General features: G+C 39.4%; 1 protein-coding gene across 1 annotated transcript in view; it reads left to right on the forward strand.

Annotated features, from left to right (window-relative positions):
* Positions 1–8,074, forward strand: part of Gmds (GDP-mannose 4,6-dehydratase) — a 710,626-nt gene that overhangs the window by 59,902 nt on the left and 642,650 nt on the right. The gene's annotated exons all lie outside the window — the stretch shown is intronic.

Consider the following 8,074-nt stretch of genomic DNA (forward strand, 5'->3'; position numbering starts at 1 on the left):
TTTTTAACTGCATGAGCTTTAACACCCTTTTTTAACTGCGTGAGCTTCCATATTGAACATAGAATCTCCAGTCAGGGGACCCATGTCAATAAACTCAGCCTGGTCCAATTTTATATTCCTTCCACCATTATCCCATACCCTTAAAATCCATTCCCAGACATATTCATTAGACTTCTGCTTGAATGAATTAGGAAATTTATGAAGCCCTTTAGTGGTGTAGCTCACCTCCTCATGGACCACACTTTCTATCTCCTCTAGGGGCCTGCTTAGCTTTGAGTCTGGTTATTGGTCTAGAGGCAACAAAGACTGGGCCCTGAGGGACATCAGCTTTGTTTTGCTGAATGGGATTAGTTTCCTCAATGGGGTTAGTTTCCTCAGGCAAGGGTGGGGAGGGTGGGGAGATTAATTCATCAGGTGAATCAAATTCCTCAGAGTCTGAGGATTCAAAATCCTCAGCCTCCTCAGGGTTCTCCCATACATCTGCATCCCACATGTCAGGATTCCAATCTTTTCCTACCAAAGCCCTCACCTTTACTGTTGACACCCTTAGAGGCTGGGAATTAAATTTGCGTTGTAGGGCAGCCAAATGTGTAATAAGGGCTCCAGCTTGATTTTCTGCAGCTTTAGCTCTCTGGTTGCTGGCGAGAAGATTCTCTTCCAGGGCACACTTGGAAACATTTAAAAATCTGGAGCTTGTCAATTTTATCATTAAGCTCATTGTTTATCTTCATCACTTTATCCAGAGATGCTAGAAGTAATCATCTAGCATCGTTATTTTTCTTATTTTTCCACAAATTGTCAAATGTTTTATGTATAGAGTCAATAAATTTCTTGGTCTTCACAAGAGGTGAGTTAGGAGATTCAAATGGGTCTATCTCCATAATTGCTTCAAATAGTCTACACCATGGATTTTAAGTGCTCTCCATGCTCCCTGAAGACTCTGTGTTGGAGAGCCTGCTCCAAATACCAACAAGCCCATTAAAGAAATTTATCCTTTCAATTCTGTTTCTCTAGAACCACTCCTGGTACCACAATCTGTATCAGTTAGGGTTCTCCAAAGAAACAGAACCGATAGAATGAATATATATATGTATAGAGATTTATCAGCTTAGCTCACAGGATAGAGTCCGAGTAGTCCAACAATGGCTGTACCACTTTGGAGAGGCTGCGAATCCATAGTCGCTCAGTCCACGAGGCTGGATGTCTCAGTAGTCCCAATATGGCGCTGAAGGTCTGATGAATTCCAAAAGATCAGCTAGTCTTCAGTCTGTAGCAGCAAGACGAACTCACCAGTGAGAGAGAAGGTAAGCAGCAAGAAGCCAGGCTTTCTCCTGTGCCTTGGCCTTTTATAAGGGCTGCCATCAGAAGGTAACACCCACATTTAGGGTGTGTCTTCCAGCTTCAGATGATCCAGTCAAGAAGATATCTCTCTCATTTCAGTTAATCCCAGATCCAGTCAAGTTGACAACCGGGATTAGCCATCAAAACCCCTTAGCTCCTGGTACAAATGCTTCATTTTTTGCTACATTTCTCAGTGTTTGACTCTGGTCTCAGCCTCTGCCTTTAGTGGCTGTTTTCTTTAGTGAATTCCACAAACCTTATCACTTACTTACAGAGAGCTTATGGGGGAATGTGCATTATTTCCATGTTGTAGAGGGGACAAGAATGGGTAGAAAGGTTGCTTTGTATAGCATTTCCCTGATAGGTGACACTGTTATTATTTGAACCCCAGCATTCTGAGTCTGGTGTGTGTTATCTTTCACAAATATTCATGTTGTGTCTTGATCACTCTTTGAAAAACTGAGTCTAATAGTGGGGATCTGGCACTTACTGCACATGATGGTCCTTTGTGAGAAGGAAGTGGCCCTCTATCTATGGAGAGGACCGTACTTTGCCATTCATACTTTGCTACAAATTTCATGACATCTCTGCCATTGATCCCCCAGTGCTGGTTATGTCAAGGAGCACCTCGAATTAGGAAGTGTGACAGATTAAAGCCATGCTGTCTTTCTATAATGTTTCAAGGCAGTGGGATACTTGGATTTGTAGAATGTTTCAAGGCAGTGGGATACTTGGATTTGTACTTCGGGAAAATGTCAAGTGTCCCAGCAAAGCCAGAGCTCCCCTAGCCACAGTGCTTCCTTGTGAAGGCAAACAGTGCAGAGCCAGGCAGGCCCTTTTATGGGAAATGTCTTCATTTTTATAGACCTGGCCCTTGAAGTGGTCAGGTTTAGCAACTTACTGGAGACCACACAGGGAGTAGAGCTGCAGGAATAGCTGGCAACAAAGCCGCCTCCTTCTAGCCAAATGGTCTTTCCCTAAAACTGTCTGCCTTCCTTAGGAAACCTGTCTTTTAATAGTAGCCTACTCTCCACTGAGGACCTGGGCTAGCAGACTAATAAGAGAGACATCCCTTGAAGCCTCTTTCCATTCAGTATTTCCACTCAATGAGCTATGTAGCCTTGAATCTCTGGGATGAGTCAGGAATGTGGAGTGCTTTAACAGGAAGGTGGAGAGAATCCTTTGGCATCGTGCCTGGTATACCTCCCAGGACATCCAGAGGCGGGAGCATAATTGCAGTTCTTTAATGTGAAATTTATTGATTTGTCACTGAAGAAGGGTGAGGAAGTTACGGGAGGCTGTAGACTGCTGCTGGACTCTACTCGTTTAATAGCTCAAATGCTTAACTTATCTTTAGATTTTTAAAACAATGTGTTTTCTAGGATATATTAATTATACATAATAATAGTTTCATTATGATATTTTTATATATGTAAATAATATATTTTAGTCATATTACTCTCCTCTTGCTCTCTTGTTCCCCCGTTCCTGCTAATCCCATTCCTCTTCCCAACTAGCCCCTTTCTCAATTCATGCCCTTTGTATGAGAGAGAGAGAGAGAGAGAGAGAGAGAGAGAGAGAGAGCGAGCTGCTGATTCTTATAGGAGCATGTGCACCTTACCAGTGGCTGTACTACAAAAGGAACTATCTCTCCCTCCCCTACTAACTATAACATTCCTCTAAATCTTCATGGAGGGATGGGGCCACATGAGTCCCTCCCCTTTACATGACAGAGGTATTGACAGGCTTAGTCTTGTGCAGATAATCACAGCTCATAGTTCAAGAATGCAACAGCTGGGGCTGGAGAGATGGCTAAGTGGCTAAGAAAACTTGCTCTTCTAGAGGACCTGGGTTTATTTCCCAGCACCCACATCAGGCAGCTTACAACTGCCTGTAACTCCAGTTTCAGAGATCTGATGCCTTCTGAAGGCATCTGCACACACATGGTGCACATACGTTGACTCAGACACACACACACACACACACACACACACACATATATAAACATAAACATTCTTTCTGCCCATCTTCCTGGATGTTTCCTGAGTCTTCAAAGGGGTGATATAGATGTGTCACTTTTGCCCTTTATTCTCAGAATGGTGTCAGTTATGCCCCTCTGCAGTCACTGCTGACCACTGCTCAAAGAAGCATCTCTGTCCAAAGCTGACAGCATTACTCTGCTCTGTGGGCGTAAACACAGTTATTTAGAAGGCAGTTTGATGGGCACATCATGTCCATTTAGCAGAACAATATCAGTAGCTTTCTACTGGGGCTCATGACCTCACCAGCCACAGACTTTAAATTGGGTTAACAGTACTGGATATGAATTCCCTCCTCCTGTGGAGTGGACATCAAATTCAGTCAGAAAGTTACCTCCATAACAGACCTGCTGCTATTGCACCAGTGCACTCATCTTGCCTAGCTTTTTTTTTTTTTTTTAAAGATTTTATTTATTTATATTTTATGGGTGTTTTACCTACATGTATATAAGTGCATCCATGTGTGCAATGCCTGTGGAGACCAGAATAGGGCAGCAGATCCCCTGGAACTTGAGTTATAGATGGTTGGTTGGTAGCTGCTTCGTGGGTGGTGGGAACTGGACCTTGTTCCTCTGTAAGAGTAGCCAGTGATCTTAACCACTGAGCTGCCTCTTCAGCCCCCCATTCCTGCTTTTTTTGAGAATCAAATTTTACATAGTTGGAATTTTTATAGCTCTCATGTAGTACATCATGATTGTTAGGCTATTAAGTTTGAAGACAAGGCATAAAGTATGCTTTGAGCTTATTTTGCTTTTTGTAAAGGCTTTTGATTGACCCAGAACTCCCTCTTCCTTTTTTGAGACAGGGTCTCACTATGTAGCCCTTGGCTGGTCTGAAATTCACTGTGGACACCAGGCTGCAAACTCACAGAGATCCACCTGCCTCTGCTTCTGAGTTCTGGAATTGAAGGCATGTGCTATCATGTCCAACTTTCTTTTTAAAGATTGAGCCTTAGCTATGTTTCCTGGGCTGTTCTTGAACTCTTGGGTTTAAGTAATCTTCTGCCTGAGCCTCTCCAAATAGTTGGAACTACAGGCCCTGTGCCCAGCAAGTCACAAAGATCAATGTACTGAAACCTTCCTTTGGTAATAGAATTCAACTTTTTCTTTTTTAAAACTGTTATCTCTGATTACCTACAACTGCCTGACAGACCAGCATCCTTTAGAAGTTAAATTGACCCTTTCCTTAATTGCCTAGGACTAGGCAAGAAGTAAACAATTCACAGGCAATCCTATGGTATCTACTACTATTTTTGGTGGGGGAAGATGTTGTTTTGGATTCATTTCTGACTGTCAACAAACCCTGCTAGAAACTAGCTAGGGTAGACTTTTGGGACCGTCTTTCCCATTTAGCAGCAGTGAACTTTTAGTGCTTCTTTGTAGAGTTGGGGCTTGTGACCTGTACTGTTGCTAACTTTTAGCAAATGTGAATCTTTTTAGTGCTGGAACAGAAAGCAGAACATGCTGTGTGCCCAACTCTCGGTGTTTATCAGTGCTGGAGGAAAACAAACCGCCAGGTGGCTCCAGTATATAGTGTCTGCAGTTTTTAGTCTCAGCTAATGAAAATTTGCAGTTGCTTTATGCTTTAGAAAGAGTATTTGATATGAGTCATTGTAAGAGTTTATTTATCTTAGAGTGCTAAAGCAGAAAGATGACTGCTTTGAATCATCACTGACTTTTACAAGTTTTTTTGTACACAAACACCTTTGTTAGAATAATGTAAAAGCTTGGACATTATTTTTCTTTTTTGGCTGAAATAAATACTCAATTATCATCTTGGAATGTCATGACAGTTTGTTTATATATTTATGATTTATTTTGACGTATACTTTTCTCTGTTGCAGGTAAAATTAATAGATGTTTACTTTTTTTATTTTTGCAGTGCTGGGGATTGAACCTAGGGCCTCAAGCATGTGAGGCAAGCACTGTACCACCGAGCTATAGCTCTAGCCCTTATTATACTTTTTATATATAAATTGTGAGGCTGGTTTATATTATTTGTATACATATATTTAAGAAAATAGAGAAAACACATCATATGATGGAAAGCTTCTGTATAGCTTTCTATTTATATCAGGAGAAATACTAAAAAGCAAAAGTATTTACTTTGTTTTTAGCACATATATCATTGAAGTTCAAGTAAATAATTCCTGCTGCCTTAGCAGACCAAGACGTAGTTATTTTGATTCTTACACTTTTAATTTCTCAATTGCAGAGTCCCTGGAATTTTTTTCTGATAAGCTTAAGGCAGAATTGAAAGTGAAATACCTCTTCAGAAATCTAATATCCACTTTCTTATTTACTTGGGTCCTAATTTCAGACAGTCATTAGGTTTTATCACTTCATTACAGAAGAGAAAAAGTTTTCAGCTTTTGCATTCTAGTTAAAATTTTTGCATAAAAAGATGATGTGTTTTTAAGAACATGTTTCAGAATTAATGATTCTATTTATTCTTATTAACCCCATGTAAGTATAATTACCTCTGAAAGGAAAGCAAGGTCTTTACTGATTTATTAAAAATAATGTTTTTTTCTTTTCTTTTTTTCTTTTTTTGTGTTTTTCATACAGAACATTCCAATATTATTCATTTTTATATCCCCATCCCAAATGGTGCCCTCCCATAGCCCCCTCTCCCCGCTGAAGCCCAAATACTCTTGTCTTCCCTGTCGCTGTCCAATGTGTTGTCAGTGCCCCCATCCGTTCCCCAGTGCAAGTCCATCCGCTGAGTCTAGTCAACCTATCTAGGAAAAAAAAATGTTTTCCTTTGCTTTTTAGTGAGGGCCTGGTAATTCTACACACGGTTTAAGGAGTGACTGTGATTACAGGCATGGCAGTTATTAAGTATCAGTACTGTATTTGGTAGAAGCAGTGTTACTGTGTCTGAAAGTCCTCATATGTATTCAGTTGACTATGCTAATTTTCGTCTTTATGCATAGTTAGTCAAGTAGTAACTAAGATTTTGAAACAATGGATCTTTGTTAAGGTCTTTATTTTTGTCAGAAAATTGATGTGATTTTAAAGAACTGTTACTGCCTGTGAACTGTGTAGAGGAAACTGTTTGATTTATACCTCATCCTTCATGATTAGGAAAATAAAATCACCAAAAGTACATGTATGGCAGTACTTCTCAAGCCTAGTGACCTTGGTTTGTATGAAAATGGAATAATTTTATTATAATGATGAAGGGATTATGATGTGGAACATGTTGATTAGTAAAGAGAATAAAATTGGTAGAAAATGCTTTAAGATACAATTTAGTGTTATAATACTTTCAGCTGTACTATTTATTGGGTTTAAACTACAAGTATTTTTGTATTTTATTAAATTATATTCAGACTGTAGCTCAGTGGTACAGTACTTTTAGAATATGTGAGGTGCTGGGTTTGATCCTCAGCACTATAAAAAGATAAAAAGTAAAATACATTCTTTGAGGAATTAACTATGATCTGTAAGAATTATGAAACTGCTGGTATGATGGCACACATCCTTAATTCCAGCACTTGGAAGGCAGACCTAGGTGCCTCACAGTGAGTACAGGCCAGCCTAGTCTATATGAGACCCTGTCTCCAAAACCAGACAAACAAACAAGCAAGCAAGCAAACTGTTTTCCCCAACTTGAAAAACATTTTGTTTCTTTAAAGATTTTTGTATTGTTAATATTTTAATGCTATCTCTTCCTGCCTTACAGTTCTTTTTAATTAATTTTAATTGGTATAGTGCTTCAGAGATTACTATGAATTTAACAATTTAACTTCTAACACAAAGTGAACTCAAACTTTGGGTATAAAGGTACTTAATTTATAGGCCTGTCCCTTCCCAGTCTAAACTGCTGCCCAAACTGATCAAACCAGGATTTCCTGGGACATGGGAACTATGTAACTTGATTTGCATCATGCAGAATTAAGAAAGATAGATAATATTTATAATGCCTTTTAAAAATAAAATTTTCTTTAAGCTTCCACTATCTTGGGGTCCATATGCCCATCTTGTGGAATTTGCCACCCTTTTTAGTTTTGGAGTGACATTTGTAGATAATATCTTTTAACAACACATTATTATTTTTTAAATTTGTGTAATGTTTTTATTTCAACAGAAAGGGAAACAAAGTCCTTTGTCCAGAACATTTGCATTTTACATACAGATATGCAGACACCCCCACCCCTAGCATTTGATGAAGTGCTAGAGGTTGATGCCTTGTGAACACATGCTTCTTAATCTGGTGCTAGTGGTGTGTTCGTAGTGTCATCAGTTTTTGAAATGGTCAAATTTAGTTAAATTTGGAATAACTTTTAAGGGTGTTTTGCAGCACATACTTCATGCCTGTTATAAACATGTTTTTTACCCACATGAATTTCCAGCAGAACTTTAGAAAGTCGTGTGATCACAAGTGGGCTTGCTGACGATTGAGCTTATTCATTAAAGGAGTGCCAAACAGGGTCACTGGACCCTCACCTGAATATCCAGCCACTCTTCCCAGCCAACTAGTCCAGCCTTGAAAGACAAAAGAAAAGTGAGGAAGAACCCAATAGAGGGATGCTTTTGGAAGCCCTTGTCAAGAAATTCTAATGGACTCTCATATGGACATATGAAAATTGTCCTGTTCTTTTTTCTAGTTCCCTGTCTAGAACTTGTAATGCTAATTACTCTTGCCTTTACTTCTCCTTCACATCTCCTATTCACCAGTCAAGGACTTTC

This window comes from Nannospalax galili, unplaced genomic scaffold, assembly GCF_000622305.1.
Source record: "Nannospalax galili isolate Female #2095 unplaced genomic scaffold, S.galili_v1.0 scaffold737, whole genome shotgun sequence".
Lineage (NCBI taxonomy): Eukaryota > Metazoa > Chordata > Mammalia > Rodentia > Spalacidae > Nannospalax > Nannospalax galili.